The 24984-nt window shown below is 38.6% G+C and overlaps 1 protein-coding gene across 1 annotated transcript in view; it reads left to right on the forward strand.

Annotated features, from left to right (window-relative positions):
- The window catches only part of RIMS2 (regulating synaptic membrane exocytosis 2), a 635932-nt gene that overhangs the window by 23135 nt on the left and 587813 nt on the right, over positions 1-24984 (forward strand). The window contains exons 4-5 of the mRNA XM_049700520.1: positions 4334-4402; positions 7637-7719. The gene's annotated coding sequence lies outside the window, so the exon portion shown is untranslated. The remainder of the gene's footprint in view (positions 1-4333; positions 4403-7636; positions 7720-24984) is intronic.

The raw sequence follows: 24984 nt of genomic DNA on the forward strand, positions 1-24984 counted from the left end.
GTCTTTGTGGGTTTACCTATTCTGGATATTTAATATAAATGGAATCATTCAATATGTGACCTTTTGTGTCTGGCTTCCTTCAACTAGCATCATGTTTTTGAGGTTTATCTACATCATAGCAGGTATTGGTACTCTATTTCTTTTATGGCTGAATAGTATTTCACTGTATTCATATACTACATTTTGTTTATCCACTTATTCATTGATGAACATTTGGGTTGTTTTCACCTTTGGGCTATTGTGAATAGTACTGCCATAGACATTTATGTGAGAGTGTTTGTTTGAGTACCTGTTTTAAATTCTTTTGGCTACATACATTGAAGTGGATCTGCTAGTCATATGATAATTTTATGTTTAGCTTTTTGAGGAACCACCACATGATTTTCCACAGCAGCTGCACCATTTTAGTTATCCATCAGCAAGGTACAGGAGTTCCAATTTGTTCACATCCTTACCGACGCTTGTTTTCCTTTTTAAAAATTATATCCATCCTACAGACTTCCCTGATGGCACAGTGGTTAAGAATCTGCCTGCCAATGCAGGGGACACGGGTTTGAGCCCGGGTGTGGGAAGATCCCACATGCCGCGGAGCAACTAAGCCCATGTGCCACAACTATGAGCCTGCGTGCCACAACTACTGAAGCCCGCGCGCCCTAGAGCCCATGCTCCCAACAAGGGAAGCCTCCGCAATGAGAAGACCCGCGCACCGCAACGAAGAGTAGCCCCCACTCGCCACAACTAGAGAAAAGCCCGCATGCAGCAGCGAAGACCCAACACAGCCAAAAATAAATAAATAAATTTACTTAAAAAAAAAATTATATCCATCCTAGTGGATGTAAAGTGGCATCTCATTGTGGTTTTGACTTGCATTTCCCTAATGATTAATGAAGTTGAGCATCTTTTCATGTGCTTGTAGGCTATTTGAATGTCTTCTTTGGAGAAAAGTCTATATAGATCTTCCTCGACTTCTGGTGGGGCTATGTCCCAATAAACCCACTGTAAAGTGAAAATATCATAAGTCAAAAATGCATTTAATATACCTAACCTACTGAACATGATTCAGCCTAGCTTACCTTAAACATACTCAGAACAATTACATTGGCTTACAGTTAGGCAAAACCATCTAACACAAAGCCTATCTTATAATAAACTGCTGAATATCTCATGTAACTTATTGAATACTCTACTGAAGATGAAAAACAGAATGGTTGTATGGGTACAGAATGGTTGGAAGTGTATCGATTGTTTACCCTCATGATCTCGTGGCTGAGTGGGAGCTGTACCTCACTGCCAGTGCCCAGCATTGTGAAAGTATCCTACTGCATATTGCTAGCTAGCCCCAGGAAAAGAATAAAATTCAAAGTACGGTTTCTATTGAATGTGTATCATAAAGTTGAAAAATCACCATAAGTTAGGGATCATCTGTACATCTCTTTGCCCATTTTTTAATTGGGCTATTTATTTTTCTGTTATTGAGTTGTAAGAGTTCTTTATATTTTCTGGGTACAAGTCCCCTCTTGGATATGTGATTTGCAAATTTTCTCTCCAGTTATGTGAGTTTTTTCAGTTTTTCACAATGTCCTTTGATGCACAAAAGTTTTAAATTTTTTTTAAAAATAAAATTTATTTATTTATTTATTTTTGGCTGTGTTGGGTCTTCGTTTCTGTGCGAGGGCTTTCTCCAGTTGTGGCAAGCGGGGGCCACCCCTCACCGCGGTGCGCGGGCCTCTCACCGCTGCGGCCTCTCCTGCTGCGGAGCACAGGCTCCAGACGCGCAGGCTCAGTAGTTGTGGCTCACGGGCCCAGCCGCTCCGCGGCACATGAGATCCTCCCAGACCAGGGCTCGAACCCGCATCCCCTGCACTGGCAGGCAGACTCTCAACTACTGTGCCACCAGGGAAGCCCCAAAAGTTTAAATTTTGATGAAGTTCAATTTATTTTTTTCCTCTATTGCTCATGCTTTTGGTGTCATAGCTAAGAAGCCATTGACAAACCCAAGGTCATGAAGATTTACGACTGTGTTTTCTTCTAAGACTTTTATAGCAGTAACTACTTTTGTGAAGTTAGCCCAGCGTGACCACTTAAAAGAAAAGTAAAAATAAAGTTTATGTACTAACCTGCTCCAGACAGAGCTTATTTAGTGATAAAGACTTTGTTTTCAGTACTGTATAATTAGAAGTTGGTTCTGGATTTTGCTACCTAGCTACCTAGACATCACCTTTTTCTCTTAGCATCTAATTAACAGAGTTTGTTAACTGATGAGCTAAGTGGGCAAAAGACAATTTAACAAGAAGGTCAGCATAGCCCATGGAAGACAGGCAGATGGTTTGGTGACAAGAAGCCAGTCTTCTCACCAAATGAAGGCTTCTAGCACAAACCAATCTTTGCTATGTTTCAAAATACTTTACCTACCACATAAACTCATTTCATTTCTTAAAATACTCCATTAGTGAATATCTTTCATTGAATATCAAGGCAGAGCCTCCATTAGTAAGATGTTAGATGTAGCTTTGAGATGAGTAATAGGAACCCCTCAGAATGCTATCCAACGAGCAGAGCCAGCCTTTGGAAAACTGGACCAGAGATTAAGTTTGTCTTTAGTACCCGTTTACCTACTGAGGTTTCAAAGAAAGATAGGCTAGCCTTCTGATCAACCTGGGCCCCAACTATGAATGATTTTCTTAGTAGCGCCTCCACAGATGTTTAGCCTTGCAGGTTGAAAAATTATTTTTTTACTTCTTAAAAAATTGTTCAAGTCTAGGGGCAACTCATTCATTCTAACTTAACTCAGAAGAGGCTGATTTATAAGTTAGGATGCCAATTTCAGAATTTACAGAATTTATGTATATCCAGATGCCAACATTGGCTATTTGCTTCAACTTCTCTCTCTTAGTGGTAAATCCAATTGGAGACAAAATGTTGGTGCTACATTTTGGTAGAAACTCAATAAGGATGTGTGCAGTGGGTCCAAGTAGGCTGGATCTTTACCTGTTCTTCATAGTATGTGGGTACTTGAATATAAATGTTAGTTGATTTTCTCCAAAGAGGGTCTGTCTTTCAACAGGTACACTGTTCATTCCCATCCACAGCTTTTCTTTATGGTGTGTTGTAGCCTGAATAAAAGCATATTCAGTGTATCCAGGAGCAATCAATCACTCCATCTACCTCTCTACATACACTTCCTTCCATACCAGGGGAGAGCTTGCTCTTCTATTAATCTAAAGCCCTCTTACAAATGGCTACCCACCCTGGCTTACACTTTGAGTAATCAGTGGTTTCAATAACTTAAAAATAAGTCCCTGAGCCACCCAAGTAGGAGGGAATTAATGATGCTATATTTTTCCTCCTTTTTCCTCTCAAAAGGGAAGGAACCTGAAGAAAAAGTTCTAAGTGCATTTAGTACTTACTTTCTTACACACCAAACCACAACATTACTGTAGACAAACAATATATTGATATACCTTAGGGTTTCTCATAATGGGATCTGTGTATCATCAGTTGTACAATACACAGGTTGATTTATTCTGTCACACAGATGAAGAACTTTTAAGGTTATACATTTACGTTAATATATGTTAGAAAAAGATGTAACTAGCTTATCAAACTCATGGGGTCATAGATACTATTGTTTAGGATGAAGCTAAAGTGTGAAAAAAATTAATTGTTTTAAAGAATTACATTAAACAGAGTATAAGTGGTATGAGGATATGGCCAAGATATAAAGGTAGTTCCCAAAGACTAAAATTGGGGAAACCCTGAACTTATTTCTTATATTAAGTAACAGTTCTAGCAGCATTTATGTAATCTGTCTTAATAGCTGATTTAATACAGCCAACTAATCAAATGCTATTCCCTATCTTCTACTTTGGTTCTAAATGCTTACCCCTCAATTGCTTGACGTTACAAAGTATCAACTTCATTGGGAAAAAAAATGCTTGCTATAGCAAGCTCCACATGGGACGTCTTCTCCCAATTTTCCTCTTCATGCAGGCGTTTAGATTCAGGTGTTATCTATAAATGCACTCCCTTGTGATTATGCCTCATCCTAACTTTCTCTTATCAGTAGGTCAGCCTTGCCTTTCTCTGAGTCTTTCTTTCTGTTCACCCACTCCTGAGCTGCATCTCTTGTGAAACTTCCATTTAGCAATTTATTTTCCTATCTGGCACTAAATATACATCATTTTCCTCATCCGTGACATTCATATCCGCTCCTCTTCCTAGTTCTCTCTGCCTACTGCAACACTTGGTGAAAATAATAACAACAAAAATAGTTAGATGTAATTACTGGCTATTTTTATAAAATTAAGTGTACCTTGCCCCTGTTCTATTCTAGGTATAGTCTAACTAAATAATTGACATTGGTCCTCTGAAGCCAAAGTGTCCTGCCATCTGGGGATGCTGGGTAAGTCTAATATAAGCTTGCTCTCTTGCCTTCCTTTTCTCAGGTCTGAGGCCGACTTCCAATCCTCCTGTTATGACAGCACAACAAGAATCTGAGGCATTTGACAATATCACTGAGTGGACTAGTTTTTTGAGAAACCCAGTGACTTTCTTAATTGGACTAAGAGACAATGGCTCCATTCGGGACATGTTTTTAAATCACTGAAAGTGAGTCATTTTTGCAGATGCAGTCCTATCCAAATTTTTTAGTTTGAATATCAGAAGCTAACCTTTCCTTGACCTCTTCCCCAAATTTTGGAGCTGTATCCTTTCTGGAGCCTTAATGAATTACTGTAATCTCCCATGTGTTTCCTAACCATCTCTGCATCCAGGTCCTAGGCTATGCCCTATGATAGGGTCTTCCTGTCTTAATCAGGTGCCAAATGTAAAGCAGTCTTGGCTAACAAGATTTTTGATGATTAAACTTGGGACTAAAAAAAAGATAACCCTTCCCCAGTGAATGTGTGGATTTAAGGATATAGTGTTCTTGTTCATATGGAAGCAAGAGTAACTGAAATGTAAATGGGCTTTATGTTTTATCAGGAGGGATAGGATGGGGGTAAGACAGGAATAAAGACACAGACCTACTAGAGAATGGACTTGAGGATATGGGGAGGGGGAAGGGTAAGCTGTGACAAAGCGAGAGAGTGGCATGGACATATATACACTACCAAACGTAAGGTAGATAGCTAGTGGGAAGCAGCCGCATAGCACAGGGAGATCAGCTTGGTGCTTTGTGACCACCTAGAGGGGTGGGATAGGGAGGGTGGGAGGGAGATGCAAGAGGGAAGAGATATGGGAACATATGTATATGTATAATTGATTCACTTTGTTATAAAGCAGAAACTAACACACCATTGTAAAGCAATTATACTCCAATAAAGATGTAAAAAAATATAATTATCCATTTCAAAAAAAAAAAAGAGGGATAGGATGAAGGTTCTGGAAGTCCTGGAGGTAAAACTATGAGAGGAAAAGATGGATAAAACGAAAGGTAGAAGTTACTTAAAGAGACACTTGGGGAAAGTTCCAGAGGCATGAGGAACCAGAGCAGGAAGGATACTAGGAGAGTCCAGTGGGAGAAGTACATTAGCTTTATACAGATAAGTTGTCTAGAAAAGGCTTAGAAGGAGGAAGAAGCAGTTTAAATCACTTCACCTGAATAGGCCTAAGGCTCCTGAGATTAGAAATTTGATAAAGAGGTTTAAGATAGAATCCAAAGAGAACTGTTCAAGCAGTATCCAGAAGTTGCAGAGAGAAAGCTGTTTTCATTTGGGACCAAGGGCAGTGCATCGTGGCTAGAACTGAGCTGAATCACCAACTGACGTGGCAGTGAATTTTGAGTAACAGTCTGTTAAACTTGGGTTTAATGAGTTAAGAAGCATCAAACTGGTTTAAGTAGCCAGACTGTACTCCTATCACTCTGGATAATTTATATCCTGAAATTTTTGCACTGCAGAACAAAGCCATGCTGAAATATAAGTGACTGACTGCTTGAGATGAGATAACAAGACTCAGAAAGGAGGGGAAATTAGAGACAAAAATTAATTAATTAATTAATTAATTAAAAGAAAAGCCACAGTCCATATGACAGGTGATGATGCCAAAACTTACCAGTCAGGGAATTCTAGGAAGATACTCTCTGGGGGTTATTCTGATATATTTTTGTCCCAAGGTATAAAAAAGATTATTTTGGGGTATGAGATCTTTCTAGTTCCCTCCAAATCATGCCGTGTCTAGTCCTGAGAATGAACTGGAATGGGTCAAAATGTACCTTTTTCCCCAGCGCGCACTGAAATCCAATGTGTGACTGCAGCATAGTGAAAAACGTTTTACATACATTTTCCTTCAAATCAGATTTTCCCTATGTCTGAGGTTAAACCAAAGAAACATATGTTCCAATTCTTTATTCTCTTTCTACCACAATTGCTCCATTCTTCCCTACAGGTAGAGGTTCATGTAGCCATTTAGGTTTGGTGAGCAATGATATGTTTTTGATTACTTGTAATTCAAATGACTTTTAAATTATTTTGTTGGTGGTGTGATTAAACTCCAAACACATTTTTCTTAGAGCTCCTCTTCCCCAAAGACCAATTCTGTTTTAGCATAGAGGATTTTTGTAGCCTTGTTTTTAAAACAAAGCTGCTGATTGAGTCCAGTGGTTAACACAAGCAACACAAAATTTTGAGTTTAGAATGTGGAAAAGGTTTGAAAGTTATTAAAAGGAAGTCACTTGAGTGTTAGAAACAGCTCTCTAAGTGAACAAAAGAAAACAGGGCATATGACACTGTGCTATCTCAGAAATGGGAGACCCATACCCGTGTCCAGTGTCAGTAAAAGATGGCATCTGGTTCAGAGACAGCCATCAGCCAGATAAGGCAAACCTGGGGATACTCTCCTGGGCTCTTATTTAGTGCCCTGCCCTCACTCACTGTGGTGGGAGAAAACCCCAAGGGGCAGTCAGACAAGGGAAAAAGAGATGGTCCATATTGCAGGTAATAAGAACTTCGTAAACATACCCTTGGCAGCAGAAGTGCAGGCAGAAATTGACATGTAAGCCTAAGGAAGCAAGTGGAGTGGGTAGGGGTGATGGATAAGGCTGTTTTTGAGAAGGGAACAGCCACATAGAAAAGCTGCTACACTTTGTCTTTCATCTCAACCGTTTCTCGGTCTTTTTAAAAATTATTTTGTTTATTTATTTATTTGGTTGTGTCCGGTCTTAGTTGCTGCTGCAAGTGGGCTCCTTAGTTGCGGCTCTCAGACTCCTTAGTTCCGGCATGTGAACTCTTAGTTGCGGCATGCATGTGGGATCTAGTTTCCTGACCAGGGATGGAACCCGGGCCCCCTGCACTGGGAGCGCAGAGTCTTAACCACTGCGCCACCAGAGAAGTCCCCCCCGTTTCTCAGTCTTGATTTCACACTGCTTCCTCTACATCTTCCCATAATGGTACTAATAACTGCCAAGCCTCATGATAGGAAATTGTTGGAAAAAAGCCACACTATAGTTGATACCTAAAACCTTCCCTCTCCAAGGCAAATTGAGAACTCCTGTACCCCTCCTGCCTCCTCCAATTTCCTTCCCAAACATAAACACATGTGTGCGCATGATATTCAAGCTGTTTGTAGTCCTCTGTGACTTTTTTCCCCCACCATGGTTTCACTGATGTTCATCTGTAAATGTTTCCTGTCCCTATAGAATGGCCCTGTTCAGACACCATGTACTCTCCATTACGCATATATTGATACAGTCAGTGGATATTCATGGAGAAGAACCTGCAGGTGGGTGTGATCTCCCCCTGTGTCTGCAGCTCCCAGGGTTTCTAAACTCTCTCACTAGCCCACACTCAGCCTTTAACAATTCATTAAAAAATTAGTTGTAGCCTTCTTACCTGCTTGTGCTGCACCTGGAGTTTCTCCCTTTTGTGCTCTGCCACGAGTGAGCCTGTGTTCTTGACCTCTCTCTCCTTGGAAGTTTCTGTCTTTCTTTGGATTTCAATGTACTTTTTTTGCCCTGTGATATCAGCTGTTTGATGGGCTTAAGAAAAGGTATGATTATGTTGATTGACCTGCTTTTTCTTTTTATTAAGGTGGAAACAATATTCTTTTCAGCTCTCTCCATCCTAGATAGAAGTGGAATTATGTTTACTTTTAAATATATTTGATTTGGGCTGATGGCAAGATAAGCATGCAGATATTTCTAAGAAGTAGTTACAAATGGGAGACATAAGACATGAAAATTCAGGTGTCACCTATAGATGTGGTCATCAGAACTGATAGAATAGATATTTTTTTTAAATTTATTTATTTTATTTATTCATTTTTGGCTATGTTTGGTCCCCGTTGCTGCACGTGGGCCCTCTCCAGCCGTGGCAAGCGGGGGCTACTCTTCGTTGCAGTGCGTGGGCTTCTCATCGCGGTGGCTTCTCTTGTTGCAGAGCACGGGCTCTAGGCACGTGGGCCTCAGTATCTGTGGCTCACGGGCTCAGTAGTGGTGGCTCGCGGTCTCAGTAGTTGCGGCTTGCAGGCTCAGTAGCTCCGCGGCATGTGGGATCTTCTGGGACCAGGGCTTGAATCTGGGTCCCCTGCATTGGCAGGCGGATTCCCAGCCACTGCACCACCAGGGAAGCCCTAGAATAGATGATATTTTAGGGGAAGAACAAACTGGAAAAAAAAGCTAATGGTTGGAGAGACAGAATGAAATCATTGAACTCACTGTAAAAAGAATAATGTTTTGTATATTTGATGGCAAGTGGATGGTTGAAGACTATACTTTATAGTCTGCCATTCCAGTTTTATATCTGGTTTCCTGCTATCTGAGCCTTTTAGTTAAGCAGAACTGTTCCTAGAAAATCATCTGAAAGTTTTTCCTCTCTTCTTTCACAGCTAGTTAATATTGATACATCCTGGCTTTATCAGCAAAGAAAGAAATCACTAATTCTTTTTTTTCAAATTTCATTAATTATTTAAAATGGTGCTGCTCCAAATAGCTAAAGACTAACAAGAAAAACCAATGGTGATTCATTCATTTCCTCTGCCAGCCCAAGGGCTCATGATGGCAGCAGCATGAGGTTAATTCTGGAATCACAGGCTGCTTGCCTGAGAATTGTTAGTTTTACTGCTCTTCTCTTCTGGGTGGGGAGTTCCCACTGATTGCGTATGCAGAATGGTAGATAAGAATTAGGCTTTCTAATTGGGAGTTAGGTATCTTGAGCAAAATTAGGGATGATGTAGGTAGGGTGGATTAGGTTGAAATGACAAACCCCCAACAAAGCCCTTAAAATATACACACATACTAGATAACAAAGCCAGTATCCACCCTCAAGAACAAGGTAAATCACCAAAAATCTGCAATGTCTTACTAGTTTTCTGGCAATAGCAGCATAGTATGATAATTAAAGTAATTAAGGCTCTGGACTCTGGGTCTAAATACTGGTTGCATCACCCGCTAGCTGTGTAACCTTGAAAAGTTATTTTGACCTCCCCAAGTTTCAGTTTCCTCTCATGTTATATAGGGGTTAATAAGCATAACAAACATGCATCAAATATATGCTATGTACAGTGTCTACTCACTTATTTTTTTATTTTGAGAGTGCATAGAATTCTTTATTTAGACAACAAAGTATATGTAAATATTTATTTTTGATTTAACAAACTGCAAGAAGGGTCAGAACAAAGTATTCTGACTTAAGCTCCAAAAGGGATAAAAAAGACGGAAAAGAGAGGCAAAGATAAATGGGACACAGTGAATAGGTTTAACACATGTAGCTGGAGTCCCAGGAGGTGAGAGAGAAGGGGGGAGAAGTTTATATTGCCAGACCCTTCTCTAAGCACTTTACAGATATAACCAATTTAATCCTCATAAAACCTCTATGAGGTAGGTACTCTTCTGGCCACATTCATTTTACAGAGGAGGAATCTGAGGCACTGATAAGTTAGGTAACTTGCCCAGGGCCACTTAGCTCCTAAGTAATGGAGCTGAGATGTAAACCCAAGCAGCCTGTTTTCACAGCCCACATTCTAAACCAGTCCAAACCTGAGGACATTATATGTATTAACTCATGAAATGCTCACCCAAAAGCCCTATAAGATAAGTACTATCATTATCCTCATTCTCTGGGTGAGAGAGGTTAGGTAATTTGCCCAAGATGACACAGCCAGCTAATTGATGGGGCCAGGATACAATCCCAGGCAAATCTACCTCTAAAGCCCACCATCAAAATCATCATGCAGTATCCCCTCTCAGTAACAGTACCTACATCATAGTGTTCTTGTTCTTGTGAGAATTAAATTAAGTATTTAAAGCACTTAGCCCATTGCCTGGCACACACTCAGATGTTATGCCTACTACTACCACTACTACTACTGTTACTGGTTACCCTCTGATGGCTTGTGGCACAAGGAGCAATTGCAGTGAGGCAGGAATAGCATCAATGTATAAGACCGTACCTGATATGACACCCTTGCTCTCTTGCTTTCTCTTCCTAAGAAGAGGGTCTTTGCTGGAGAATCTTTGTATACCTCTTCATTTACCTCCAAGACCTAACTGCAATATAGCAGGTGACTGGATACCAGAAAAATTTTAGGAAAAGAGAAAGGGTCATAAATCTTTTGCTGGGAGTTTTTAAAATTTGATAGAATTCCAATCTATCTTAACTGACAGCAAGCTAACACAGAATACCACATCCCACTTCCCAAATGATGCCAAGGCATTTATAACAGCAAGAAGTTTTGTATAATCTTTACTCTGTGCCAAGTACTTTTCTAAGTGCATATATGTTAATTTACATATTCCTCAGAAGAGCCTTATGCGGTGAGTGCTATTATTCTGTCCATTTTATAGAAGAGGTTCCCAAGACCATACAGTCGTTAAGTGGTAGAGCTGGAATTTGAACCCAGTTTGGCTCCAGAATCCAGGCTCTTATGTTCCTCTTACATTGGTACTAGATTTAACACTCTTCCCATATTACTGACTACTGACATACCTTATAAAGGAAACAAAAGATTAAATATATAATTTAAAATACAAAGTAGGCATTTTTTATGAAGTTGTTTTTGGGTCCTCCCAAATTAAGGATGCCTCCCATCTCTCTCCATTAAATTGCATTTTGATTCTTTTACCTATAATGCTTTCAACCTTTCACCAAAGGTGAGATTCTTGATTTGTTCTGGATCCATTTGGGTGGGCTTTCTTGGCTATGGAATGGATAGAGGTATCTTCTTTCATCCACAGCCAAGCCTGTGGAGATAATCAGATGGGAGGTGCTGGGATGTTGTCCTCCTCTGCTTTTTTTTTTTTTGGGCTCGCCACTCGGCTTGTGGGATCTTAGTTCCACAGCAGTGAAAGCGCTGAGTCCTAACCACTGGACTGCCAGGGAATTACCACCCCCCTGCCTTTTATTACTTTGCCTAGGGTAGAAATTGTTGGCATATACTAGCAACCAATGACAACCTCATTTCACCTTATTTGGGATCCTAAGAGATCAATTTCTCCTAATTTATTTATGAAGAAATATTTATAATACATATGTATTGTATTTATATAATAACATGATATAAATATCAATACATAATATATAATGCATATATTATTCTATATATATTATGTAGATTGTATATAATATAAAAATATGTGTATATATCTCAAAAGACCAAGCAGGGCTTCCCTGGTGGTGCAGTGGTTAAGAATCCGCCTGCCAATGCAGGGGACATGGGTTCAAGCCCTGGTCCGGGAAGATCCCACACGCCGAGGAGCAACTAAGCCTGTGTGCCACAACTACTAAGCCTGTGCTCTAGAGCCCGCGAACCACAACTACCAAGCCCGCGTGCCACAGCTACTGAAGCCTGCGTGCCTAGAGCCCGTGCTCCGCAACAAGAGAAGCCACCATAATGAGAAGCCCGTGCACCGCAATGAAGAGTAGCCCCTGCTCACCACAACTAGAGAAAGCCCGTGCGCAGCAACGAAGACCCAATGCAGCCAAAAATAAATAAATAATAAATTTATTGAAAGAAAAAAGAAGAAATGAAACCACGATAATGCCAATGAGAAAATGGATACATTTTTGAAAATACTTTTAGAAATGAGAGGGCCTTTAGTATGGTACAAAGTACAGACTACATAGCAAAAGAATGATAATAAAGTTGACAACATAAAAAATTGAAACAGCAATATGAGAAAAATGCACCGTAAAAATATTCAAAAGAAAAAAGGCAAACTGGAAAATATGTTCTCAACACATAAGACAACAAAAGACCAATTTTCCTCATGTGCAATTAAGTTTAGAAATCAGTAAGAAAAAGACAAAGAAGGAGAAGCAAAGACATTTTGCAGTAACTCTTCACAAATGGCCAATAAACGTTTGTCATTCATAATTAAAGAAATAAGTATTAAAATAGCAGGAAGGTATTATTTTTCATCTATTAGACTGACAAAGATTAAAGAGAGTTGTAGTACCCAGTGCTGCTGAGGGTGTAGGGAAACAAGCATTCCTGCACAGTTGGTGGGAGAATAAGTTTGTGCAACCTTTGTTAGAAGACAGCATTGGCAGTTATTTAAAAATGTAACAGGGAATTCCCTGGCCGTCCAGTGGTTAGGACTTGGTGCTTTTACTTCCTGGGGCCTGGGTTTGATCCCTGGTCAGGGAACTGAGATCCTGCAAGCTGAGAGGTGCAGCCAAAGAAAAAAAAAAAAAGTAACATACATCTACCATTTGACCTAGGAATTTTTTTTCTACATACCCTTGCATGAGTACACAAAAATGTGCAAAAAAATGTTAATTGTAGCTTTGTTTGTAATAGCAAGAAAACTGGAAATAACTTTAATGCTCATCAATAGAGGGTTGGTTCAATAAATTATGGAGCTCTGCTATAAATGGAAAACTATGCAAAATATTAAGGATGATGGAATCATACAGTACTAATATGGAAAGGGTTCCAAGGTATATTTTTAATTAAAAATGCAAATTGGTAGAACAGTATGTAAATTATGATCTCATTTGCCTTAAGTACATGCATATGCATAGACATATTCTGAATGATTTTGGCAGAATCCGTTAATACTGGCTACCTCTGTAGAGTGGAACTGGGGATAGTGTGACTGGGGATAAAGAGGAAAACTTTTGAATTTTCTTTTGCCATGAGTATAGTTTATTTTTAAGAAGCTACTTAATATAAATAGTAAAACCGTATACCACACCAATACTGTATACATTTCTAAATTTGTACAAATTCCTAAAAATTTTTCCTAAATCATAATCTTCAAATTTAAATTTCAGTTTTTCTGTGAGTCAAAGCATTAAGAATAAACAAAGGCCCAACTCATTTTATACAACACTGGAGAAAAAGGGAGTTAAAAACATGGCCCCAAGTAGCTTATAACCTTCCTAGTAAAGCTTTAAAGAAAGAAATATTTCTTACTTGCCCTAACTCTAAGGAGAGAATGATTTCAGAAATAGGACGCATCCGTGTTGTTACAGCCAGAGTAACTGAAAAAGGTCTCTTTCTGGCAGTGGGACTTGAACTGAACTTTGAAAATGAGACAATTTAGTGAACAGGGCAGCAGCAAGGTCCTTTCAGCAATACACTGGCACTTGCACAGTCAGTAAAGCAAGAATGGGCTTGGCATTGTGGGAGAAGTGCTTAGATAGATGTCCCTGTCTGAAATGAGTATATGTTTTAGGCGGTATTAGAAATTAAAATTTATACAAGGAGGGTGAATTTGGATGGTGGAGGGCTCTTATTTCTCCAAAAGAGAAGCTTGGCCTTGATACTCTAGGCAATGTAGATTCTTGAGAGGATGAATGGTGACATGATGGAAATAATTATTAGGAATATTAATCTGCTGGCCTTAATACAAGACAGATTGAAGTCTGGTGAAGTGGCAGTTGAGAAGGAAAGAAAAAAGTAAGAGTAGAGAAAATGGTTAAAGTAGAAAGAATTTAGTGACAGTATAGATATAGGGGACTCAGTGGAGGAGTCAAAGGTAGTTCGCATTTCTTCTAGTCTACAAGCCTAGAAAAATTGATTAAAATGCTCTAGGCTCTAGTCTACAAGCCTAGAAAAATTGATTAAAATGTTAATTGGTTTATTGAAGCTAATGAGGACCATATTTCTCCATCCTTTATGTACCTCCTGGGTATAATTTCTTCCCTTCAAATTCAGGAATATATATAGATAAAGATTTTTTTTCCCGCAGCCATTTCTTCTGCCATTTTTTTCTCAGTTATATTTGTAAAGACCCAACTCACAATTCCCCCTGATTTCAATGCTATTTCTCTTTTATTTTAACTCCTCTAAACTTTCCTCTAACTGAATTTTATATCTTCTTTTACTATCTCTCAATATTATTTCAACTCTATTAAATCTCATACTCCCAATTATTACTACATATTTGAAGCCATTAGGGACTTATCTTTGTACCAGCCTAGCACAGCATCAAGTGCAGTAGAAGGTAATCATCAGGCACCATGGGGCTCTATAATTAAATTGATGGTGATGGTACTAGGCAAAGATGTCCCCATGTCTTTAGTCTTGTTTTGCTGAGATTTTCCTCACTATTTTTCTACCTCCTCTTAGGGAAATTACATGAGTTAAGAGTGCTTAACTCATGCTTAAGAATGATCTTATAAACTTTGTAAAAATATGATGTGTCACGATGCTGTGTCACAACGCTTTTCTTGTAAAAGCTGAAACACAAAACCTTCTGAAGTTCTTTCAGTGAAAATTCTGGAAGGAAAATCTCTAGGAGGAGAAGCCAAGCAAATGACCCTAATTATTTCACCTCCATTTTCATCTTCCCTTGGGAAGATTTGTGCTGTCCCAATTTGAATTATGCTGGGTACCAAACTCTGGTCCAAATGTGAACAATATTTCCTTCCTTGGTTCTCCTTAGGACAGAATAAATAAGTGGTCACTTTGAAAACTTCACTAAATATTAAGATAGAACAAAAAATTAAAGGAAATAGCAAAAAAAAAAACCCACCTCAAGCATAAAAGATGTTTTTTTTTTTTTAATTTATTTTTTGTCTGTGTTGGGTCTTCGTTTCTGTGCAAGGGCTTTCTCTAGTTGCGGCAAGCGGGGGCCACTCTTCATCGCGGTGCGCGGGCCTCTCACTGTTGCGGCCTCTCTTGTTGCAGAGCACAGGCTCCCAGACGCGCAGGCTCAGTAGTTGTGGCTCACGGGCCTAGTTGCTCTGTGGCATGTGGGATCTTTCCAGACCAGGGCTCGAACCCGTGTCCCCTGCATTGGCAGGCAGATTCTCAACCACTGTGCCACCAGGGAAGCCCAAAAGATGTGTTTTTGATTATGAAATAATTATAACCATACAGAAACCTTAAAGGATTAGATCAATTTTGCAAGCACAGTTTCCTTGCCTTTCATCTCCCTGCCTCTATATGACAGGGCATCTCAGTACCATCACACGAGAGGTGTTTTCATCACATACTGACTCATTCTTGGACTAAGGTTTAGGAGACTGGCTTAAATGTCTCAGATTAATTGGGGTCTTCTTACGCAGTTCAGGTTTCTAGCCTGAGGTATATACCTTATCCATAGTGGATTATCAGAATTATAATATCTAAATATATTATTATAATATCTAAACCTTTCTGGCTGAGGTTAACAGATTTGCCAACTTCTTGAGCATTCTGTGAGGAAGTGATCTAAAGGGTCATCATCATCATCATCACAAAGTGACTTAAATCATATCCCTATAACACATACACAGTAACAAAAGAATAGTCCTTTCATAGAAACACATGGGAATGAAGAAGGAAAAAACATCAGCAATCCTGTAGCAGAAAATTATGACCTCCTACACTCAGCATTAAAAAAGAGTTTAGGGGGCTTCCCTGGTGGCGCAGTGGTTGAGAGTCCGCCTGCCCATGCAGGGGACACGGATTTGTGCCCGGTCCGGGAAGATCCCACATGCAGCGGAGTGGCTGGGCCTGTGAGCCATGGCCGCTGGGCCTGTGAGCCATGGCCGCTGAGCCTGCGCGTCTGGAGCCTGTGCTCTGCAATGGGAGAGACCACAACGGTGAGAGGCCCGCGTACCACCAAAAAAAAAAAAAAAAAAAGAGTTTAGTCATTTTTCTTCTTTTTCTAAAAAGGTAAAATTAAAAGGTAAATTAAAACTAAAATGAAGATGATCTAGGATTTGAAAATGTGAAGTGATGTTTTATCATTAACCAGATATATTTACTTTTTTTCAATACTTAGGTAAACAATAAAGGCTAAAAGCAAAAGGAAAAAAATAAAGCCTCAGCATTTTAAATGAGGAAAATCACATTCCTATGCTTAGATGTTTTTCTTTCAAGTGTCAGGATTTTAGAGTCAAAATATTTCCTATTAATTGCTGATTTATTAGCAGGGCTTATTGATTTTTAATTAGATTTAATAAATATTCAGTGGTATAGAAAGCACTATGCTAGAGGATAAGTGAATAATAAGAATAAGGCATTACACATACCTTCAGGAGTTCAAAATTCAGTGGGGAAGACAGAACAATTATTGGAACCATTACCTAAAAATGCATTTTTTAAGGTTTGAGAAAGAGAAACTGCAGTAGTTATTTGCATACTTATTGTTTATTGAAACTGTTTTTAGAAATGAGTTTTTTTTTCATAACATGTTAATAATTCTCACCTCTATACTTTGCTGTGTTGTTCTGGTGAATCTGACTTTATATAAAGAGGCTTCATTTGATTTAGCATTATTAGGAGAATATTTAATAGAGAGAAAGAAAGCATTAATGATGTGCTAATGATCTCAATTTCTAAATAAAAGGTTGCCTCACAACTAGACAGCTGGATTTGCTTTCTTCTTTTGAAATGCAATGATTCAAGGAGAATTTTTCTAATTATTTCAGATCAGTCATATTTAAATTAAAAATGTAAATTAAAAGTTAAAATGCCAGCCAGCTGCAAATCTACAAGCAACAGTTGTACTGTGAAGCCTTTATTATTAGAGACATTAGATACACAAATTTCAAGTCATAACATTTCAATATAACATACTGTGTGGTTTCCATTAATAAAATATTTTGTATAGAAATAGCAAAATATTTTTATACAAAGCAGTGGGTCTGTCATCACTTCCATTTGCAAAAGATGAAGACTGTCAATAATTAGTCCTGTTTGCAAGAGCATCTTGGGTTCTAATGGTTAGGGGAGCAATAGAGAGGTCAAGGGAGCAGTTATGAAGTAAATGAACAGAATATGTTTTCCCTGATACCACGTGAGGAGAAACACTTTGCGAGGTCCAAAGGAAATAAGAAACTTGAATTGAGATTATCAAGGCTAAGAAAGCCACTTGTGGAGGCGTAAATATAATTATCAAACAGAGCTATTAGAAAATCATATTGGCCTCAAATCTGAAAGTAGAAATGGGATTCCTATCACTCCCCTAATCCTGTTTTGGGGAGCGACACTTCCTGACTTATTTTACCCAGTGATCCATTACCTAGGTTGTTCCTCTCCCCCAGAATTGTTCTAAGAGATGTGATACTCTTTTCTACCCACCCCACTTCTTTCAACCACTTAGTTCCACTTTCCAAATACATAGCACTGAATCCAACATTCAACTATTTTATCCCTCAGGGAGTGCTCTCTATATGTGCTTAGTGCTGAGTAGGAATATAGTGTCCCTGACTTCAGGAATTTATAATCTACTGAGAGAGGCAAGACATATACATAGTATAAAGCAAGTCAAAGCAGTGTTTATAGAAACTAACATTGTCAAAGAGATAGTCTTTAATTGGGCCTTAGGGATGGTGGAGTGGACATTCTTGGCTCCATAACCAATATTCATTATTTGCTTTCTCACTGTTAACAGCATTCAGACTTTAGCTTGGATAATGTCTTCTACCATAAGCTCAAGTATTTGGAGGGAACCTGATCCCACCTCAAGTTTCAGGGGGATTTGTGGTTGGTTTAATATAATCACTGGCACATTCCATTTCCCCTGGTCACATCATTGTTTGGTTGGGGCTGAGGATGGGGGATGGGAGGAGACTATGACCCAATCAAGGTGAATTTCAGGACTCTTACTTGGAATACTGGGAAGAATTTCTCTCTTCCTCAAACAACAGGGTGCATGAATATGAAGCCTGGAACAACTAGAGCCATTGTTTTCCAGGTAGTAAGTCAGCCAGAGGGTCAAGGAAACATACAGACAAGGGCACTGCCAAGAGAACTGCAGAGAAACAGAGGTGGAGCCACTGGATCCAGCCAATCTAAAACCTGCCTTGGGACTTCCCTGGTGGTCCAGTGGTTAAGGCTCCGTGATCCCAATGCAGGGGGCCTGGGTTTGGTCCCTGGTCAGGGAACTAGATCCTGCATGCTGCAACTAAAGATCCCGCATGCTGCAGCATGCTGCAATGAAGATCCTGCGTGCTGCAACTAAGACCCAGCACAGTCAAATAAATAAATATTAAAAAAATAAAATAAAACCTGCCTTGCCACCAGGCCAAACATTTCCTTATTGTTTAACCTAGTTTAAGGTTTTTGTTTGTCCGTTTTTTTTACATGTAGCTGAAAGCCTTTTGATTTCAAATAAGTAGACAGAAGAGGCTGACGTGTTCCAGGCATAAGTGGCATTGAAGAGATGCAAATAAGTCAGAAAGCCCTTGAAGATAAAGAGTAGACCAACATGTTTGGGAGGGAGGGTCTATAGAATGTAACAGTAAAGACAAGTGTAAAAAAAGTGGTTCAGAGGTAGATGCAGAAAAAGTTAAAACTCTGGCTACAGATTTTGGACTTGTTTTGTAGGCAGGATGAGTTGTTGGATTTTGATTGGGTAATGTAAGAATAATAAACATTTATTGAGCACTTAACAATGTGCCAGGCATATATATGTATTACCTCATTTAATTTTGAGCTCTTTAATGAGGTGCTGTTTCCCTGTTCAACAGATGAGGAACATGCTTTGTAACATGGTTGATAAGTGGCAGAGCTGAGGTTAGAATCCTTGCATTCTGACCTTAGAGCTGGCACTCTGAACTGTTGCTTTACTCTGCCTCCTACATGTCATAGTAAAAGGGCTGTTTTTAAAGGTTGATCTGATAGCAGTGTACTGAATGATTTGGAGGGGAAAAGTAGAAGAGACTGAAGCAAGGGGAAATAGTTCTGGCACAAAATTTTAGAACTGAAGAGAACATAGTGACAACCTTGTCCTGTCCATTTTATCTTTTTAATTTTTGGCCGTACCACACACATGCCATGCAGGATCTTATTTCCTGGACCAGGGATGGAACCTGCACCCACTGCATTGGAAGAGCAGAGTCTTAACCACTGGACCGCCAGGGAAGTCCTAGCCCTATTCATTTTATAGAGGAGTTTGGGGCTCAAAGATTGTGATACCTAAAAGGACATAACTAATTGGTGGTATACAGAGTCCAAGTCCAGTGATCTTTCTCCGACTAGGATATTGCAATTATTTGAGTGGGATGTGATAATAACCTAGGTTAGAGTGGTGGCAATGAGAATAGTTTATGGGATATCTCTGAGATATGATAAAGAGATAATTGATAGTATGCAGGGGCTGATTACATATAAGAAAAAACATAAGGAGTAATTACAGATGTTTTCGACATTCCTGCCACAGAAGATTTGGGGCTGGGGGGTGGGAGTGGGAATAATGATTCCAATGACAGAAAAATAGAAGTTGGAAAAGGAACTTTTTGTTGTTGCTGGGGAAGGGATAGTGGATAAATTCTGTTTTAGGCATATTAAGTTTGAGGTGGTAGTGGAATCCTCAAGTATAAATACTTCATAGACAGCTGAGAATGAAGAAGTGAAATGAGAGACAGTTTTAGATATTAGTTTCATTGAGGTAGACGTTGAAACCAAAATTTTGTCATTAAACATCAAATGAGAGTAAAACAAAGTGTGGGCATTATTATTACTATTATTATTATTTTTAATCTCCTGCATCCACCTAGGGTCCTTTTAGTTACTTGAAAAAAACATTAGGGGAATAAACTTTCAGTTATTTTGATAAAACTTTTGAAATGTTTCTACTGGATTTGAATAAAAATCTTCCAATCAACAGTGGAGAAAGGTAAGCAATAACTTGCTTAAGGTTGTACCTTATCATGGTCATCAATTCAATACGTATTTGTATATTAGAAACTCTATTTATAAGGTAATTAATTCCTATGTGTGTATATTTTAACAGTAGGGTGGCCAAAGTCATTCCACTTTACTTTTGGTACTGCTTGCATTTTATGAAAGATTCTCATCTATAGTTTTAGAGTAAAATCTGAATATATCCCAATTATCCTTATACCATCAATTCTTTTTGAACCTATTTCCCTCACTTTTTGTGGCTGCAGTAAAAAGTAAAATTACCTTCATGCCACCATTTTCTTCCTCGTGCTTTCTCTAATGTGATTTTTATCTGTGAACTTGAAACATCATTTGCTCATTTTCACATTTCACAGTGTTTTATCAAGAAAAAATGGCTTGGAATGTAAGGATTTAAAAAAATAAGTTGATATAAATGAGAACTAAAAAATTATCTTCTTTTTCTGCTGACATTGTAAATATTATGGTTATTTCCCCAACATCTATTTCAGTCTTCCCCTTTTATGTGGTAACCACGTGGTTTGGGTAGGCCAAGCCTCTTGCTACGATGATGGATTCAGGTTAGTCACAGCTAAGTTAGCAGAGCATGGACTGCCCTGGCCCCAGGGATGAATGAGAAGTGCTCTAATCAGTGCACAGTTTAGAACTTCTGTTGAAGGGATATGGGAGCAGACTAGCTTAGGTATGAAGAGGCCCTGATTATTTTTGTCAGCCATATTATGTCAGTGAAAGTAATCATTGTTAAAATAAAGTCAACACCATGTACAGATTTAGAATGAAACTGAGTCCTTAATAAAACATAGCTAGACTGCTAGACCAATCAATTCTGAAACCTTATCCACTTCTGGATTTTCTAGGTAAATGAGCCAATAACTTTCCTTATTTGTCAGTTTGTGTCGAATTTTTCTGTATATATCACTGAAAGCATCCCATGAGGTAAAGCATTCTTTCTCTGTTGGTAAGCTTACTGTTGTTACGGGGAAAAGTCCTGGAATAGACTCTTTCTTTAAACCTCTATACTCAGTTTTTTATTCTTGACTAAACTACTCATGACAATTGCACAAGGCTTTAAAATTGAACCTTATTTACTTATTGCTTACATATGGGGAATAATGTATCTTTTATCAGTCTCACAGACTTACTTAAAAATGAGCTCATTTTCTCAAGGGTGTTATGATCTTGAGACGTCTTCTGGAATTTTCAAACCTTGGTGTTGTTTCTCAAAAGAAAACAATGTTGTTGAGTCTGCCAAGATCTCCTCACCTTCAAACATTCCTGTTTCTTTCTTTCTTTCTTTCTTTTTTAATGTCTTTTCAGATCTTCTGCCCATTTTTATTATTTTTTTCAATTTGAATTTCTTTAAAAAAATTAATTAATTAATATTTTATTTTTGGCTGTGTTGGGTCTTCATTGCTGCACGCAGTCTTTCTCTAGTTGTGGCGAGCAGGGGCTACTCTGTTGTGGTGTGTGGGCTTCTCATTGTGGTGGCTTCTCTTCTCTAGGTGCGTGGGCTTCAGTAGTTGTGGTAGATGGGCTCAGTAGTTGTGGCTCGCGGGCTCTAGAGCACAGGCTCAGTAGTTATGGCACAGGGGCTTTGTTGCTCCGTGGCATGTGGGATCTTCCCAGACCAGGAATCAAACCTGTGTTCCTTGTATTGGCAGGCGGATTCTTAACCATTCTGCCACTAGGGAAGTCCTGTTCCCGTTTCTTAATTCATTGTCACACTTAAAAAAAAAATACTAAACTATCTTACAAATAAACAAAGAATAAAGATAATGGAATGTTTTTCCTAATGTTGACTCCTTGCAATACAGATGCCTAGATGAGCCTCTATTAGTGCTGTCCAATAGATATTTCTTCTGAGATGAAAATGTTCTATATTGATGCTGTGCAAAATGGTAGCCATTAGCCACATACAGTTATTGAGCACTTGAAATGTGACTAGTGTAACTGAAGAATTGAATTTTTAAAAATTTTTTATTGAAATATAGTTGATTTACAACGTTGTGTTAGTTTCAGGTGTACAGCAAAGTGATTCCGTTTTATATATATATATACAGATAGATACAGATATCCTTTTTTTGATTCTTTTTCATTATAGGTTATTACAAGATATTGAGTATAGTTCCCTGTGCTATAGTAGGTCCTTGTTGGTTAGCTATTTTATATATAGTAGTGTGTATATTTTAATCCTAAACTCCTAATTTATCCCTTCCCCCCTTTCCCCTCTGGTAACCATAAGTTTGTTTTCAATGTCAGTAAGTCTGTTTCTGTTTTATAAATAAGTTAATTTGTATTATTCTTTTTAGATTCCACGTGTAAGCAGATATGATATTTGTCTTTCTTTGTCTGACTTACTTCACTTAGTATGATAATCTCTAGGTCCATCCATGTTGCTGCAGATGGCATTATTTCATTCTTTTTTTATGGCCAAATAATATTGCATTGTGTATATATACCACATATTCTTTATCCATTCATCTGTTGATGGACATTTAGGTTGTTTCCATGTCTTGGCTGTTGTAAACAGTGCTGCTGTGAACATTGGGGTGCATGTATCTTTTCGAATTTTAGTTTTCTCCAGATATATATGCCCAGGAGTGGGATCGCTGGATCATATGAAGAACTTATTTTTTCTTTTTTGGTTGTGCCATGTGGCATGCAGGATCTTAGTTCCCCAACCAGGGATTGAACCCATGCCCTCTGCATTGGGAGCATGGAGTCTTAACCACTGGACTTCCAGGGAAGTCCCCAAGAATTGAATTTTTAATGTCACTTAATTTTAAGTAATTTAGTAATAAATTAATATAAATTTAAATTTACTAGCCACCTGTGGCTAGTGTGGCTATGGCTAGTGGCTACCATATCAGACAACACAGCTCTAGATCAACCTTAGACTATTACAGAGTTAAATAGAAAAAAATGGCAGAAGATTGTTGTAGCCAAACAAGTGTAGTTTTTTTGGCTGCGCTGCATGGCTTGTGGGATCTTAGTTCCCTGACCAGGGGTCAAACCCATGCCCCCTGCAATGAAAGCACAGAGTCCTAACCACTGGACTGCCAGGGAATTCCCCAAACAAGTGTACTTTTACAGTCTTTTCTTATCTTTGGGATGAAGTTCAACATTGATTTAATGAGATTTTATTCATTTAAATCAAATTAAGTGATAGAAATTCCCTGGCGGTCCAGTGGTTAGGACTCGGTGCTTTCACTGCCATGGGCTCCGGTTTGATCCCTGGTTGGGAAATTAAGATCCCATAAGCTATGCAGTGCAGCGAAACAAAACAAAACAAACAGACAAAACAAAAACAAAAACAAAAAACCCAAACACCAAATTAAATGAGTTTACTGGATTCTTTTGTGGACTCTTCTCTCTCCCTCACCTGTCCCAGCTGATTGGTCACTAAGTCCTATTCTTCCTACATCTTCAGAATATCTTAAAGATATCACCTCCTTTCCATCTGCATTACCACTGTTCAGGTCCTATCTGACCTTTATTATCTTAACAGCTTCCCAATTTTTCTTTTTACTACCATGCTTGTTTCTCTCCATTTCACTTCTTACCTTTTTATAGAGTAACCTTTCCTAAAAACAATCTCACCATATCACTTCTATTCTTTAGAATACACTTCACACTTAAAATGTGGTCCATGGATCAGCAGTATAGGAGGCATTGCCTGGAGCTCATTGGAAATGCAGAATCTCAGTCTCCAGCCAAACTAACTGAATCAGAATCTGTATTTTAATGAAATATACAAAGGTGATTTTTATGCACATTCAAGTTTGAGAAGCACTGTTATAGGATGAAGTCCAAACTCTTTAACATATCATAGAGGTTCTGGTCTAGCTCAGTTTCTGGCATCATCTCCGGCAGCTGCCCCTTTCCAATCTCTTAAAACCCATATTCAATGTTGTACAAAATAATTTGTAATTCTGAGTATTCACCTTTGTTCCACTTCCTAAAAAACTTTTTTGCCCTGATCTTCAATACCCATTTGAAATTTTTCTTTCTATGGTTTCTCATAAGAGTTAGGTGTATCTTCTTTGTACTCTACAGAATTTTATAGATACCTCTCTTACAACATGTATCAAATGGATTCTAAGTACTTGTGTGTCTCTCATACTACACTGTGAACTTTTTGATGTAGACAGTATTTTTCATATAGTCATGCTGTTCTCAATAGTTCCTGATCCATGCTTGCTGTTTGAATGATATGTTTCAGAAGAGAGTATTAGATAACGGCAGTATTTCATACAATGGCTACATTCAAAAGGTAGAAAGAATCCTTATGGAGGATTTTTATTCAGTTTACAAGAGGAAAACTGAAGCCCCCAAAGTTGAATGACTTTCTCCAAGTTATTGGCATGGTGACATTCTTCTCTGCATATACTAGGCACCCCACAAAGTATCCAGACAATAAATATGATAAACTTATTTTTCTCTCTCTGGTTTTTGGATGAACTAAATTTCCCTTGACTAAGTAAGGTAAAGACTCTAATAAACTTGGATTATTCTCTATCTCTTCTGCTTATCTTTTCCTCACCTTTCCCTTGTGGGAAATGACAAGACTCTTTTCTATCTCCTCTTCTCTTTAGTGTTATATGATGCTAATCAGAAAGATAGTGAAGTAATTAGGGATACAGTACCATCAGTACACAGCTGATAGTAAGCTTTGCATCTCCTTTCATCAGATCTAAGATGCGGTTTCTTGAATTTCACAGTGTCTGGCGGAGTAAAGGACATGGACGAAAGCAGTTGGATCAGGCACCATCTTGATAAGACCAAAGCAATCCTCATAGGTGGAGGGAGACATTTGAAGTATACAGCAGTCAGTTTACATTGCAAAGGATAATCCCACCCCTTGTCTCTGAAAGCCACAGTATTGTGGGAAATCTTGGATTGCAGACTATTCCTACATGATTAGATTTTGGCCAGATTTCTACAGTCCCTTCCTACATGCTATCA

This window comes from Orcinus orca, chromosome 17 (assembly GCF_937001465.1).
Source record: "Orcinus orca chromosome 17, mOrcOrc1.1, whole genome shotgun sequence".
NCBI lineage: Eukaryota > Metazoa > Chordata > Mammalia > Artiodactyla > Delphinidae > Orcinus > Orcinus orca.